This window comes from Fukomys damarensis, unplaced genomic scaffold (assembly GCF_012274545.1).
Source record: "Fukomys damarensis isolate Sample0158 unplaced genomic scaffold, DMR_v1.0_HiC HiC_scaffold_1, whole genome shotgun sequence".
NCBI lineage: Eukaryota > Metazoa > Chordata > Mammalia > Rodentia > Bathyergidae > Fukomys > Fukomys damarensis.
The window spans coordinates 33,839,340-33,840,085 of record NW_022900913.1 but is presented as its reverse complement, the minus strand read 5'-3'; the positions used below and the strand labels follow the sequence as shown (position 1 = coordinate 33,840,085).

At 66.4% G+C, this 746-nt stretch overlaps 1 protein-coding gene across 4 annotated transcripts in view; it reads right to left on the bottom strand.

Annotated features, from left to right (window-relative positions):
* Positions 1–739, bottom strand: part of Znf131 (zinc finger protein 131) — a 37,265-nt gene extending 36,526 nt beyond the window's left edge. For 2 of the 4 annotated variants that reach the window (XM_010629925.3, XM_033760814.1), the window contains exon 1: positions 581–739. The gene's annotated coding sequence lies outside the window, so the exon portion shown is untranslated. The other 2 variants (XM_010629927.2, XM_010629928.2) reach the window with 2 other exon arrangements.
* Between the last annotated feature and the right edge of the window lie 7 nt (positions 740–746).

Sequence of the window (746 nt, the reverse complement as noted above, 5' to 3'; positions counted from 1 at the left end):
AGGGAGGGACCGGCAGCCCCGGCGGCTCTCTAAAGGCCCGCCAAGCCCTCCCGTCTGTCCCGGGCTTCCGCCGCCCGGGACCCGGTCCGGCACACGGCCCAAACGACTCCTAGGGCGCCTCTACCTCCCCTGCCTTCCCTCTTCTCCCCCGCCCCGACCGGGCCGGCACTCACTCAGGGAAGGAGGAGCAGCCCGGGCCTACGCGTCACTTACGTCGACGTACTGCGTCACCGCGCTGGGCTTCTGGCCGACGCTGACGCCTTTCGAGCGCTAATCAGTGAAAGGATGAGCCACACCCCCAAAAGGCGGGGCCAACTGAGACGTATTTGGCGCTCCAGAGGGAAAACAGGCTGCGGTGGCGCTGGGCCTCTCTCTCCTGGGCCCAGCTAGATCAAGGGCGGGGTACTTATATCACCGCCTTTCCACTCCTCCCAGCCCTGCCCTACTTGATTCTAGACCAGAGGGCTTCGGCCGAATTCAGAAAACACTCGCTAACCACTCCCTGAGCGCTTATATTTCGCGCCTCTCCGGCCACGCCCCACCCCGCCCACTCCCCAGGCCCTGGGCCGGCCTTCCTCACCTAGCTCGCGGTCAGTCCTCCGCACTTCCTTTCCGGGTTCTCCCCTCCCAGGGCATAGTTTGCCTCGCACCTGTCGCTTCTCCTAAGCCACGGCCCGCTCCCCATTCTCCCTGCACGAGCCAGCGCGCCACTCCGCTCGGCTCAGCACGTGTGCTCGCCCGGACAC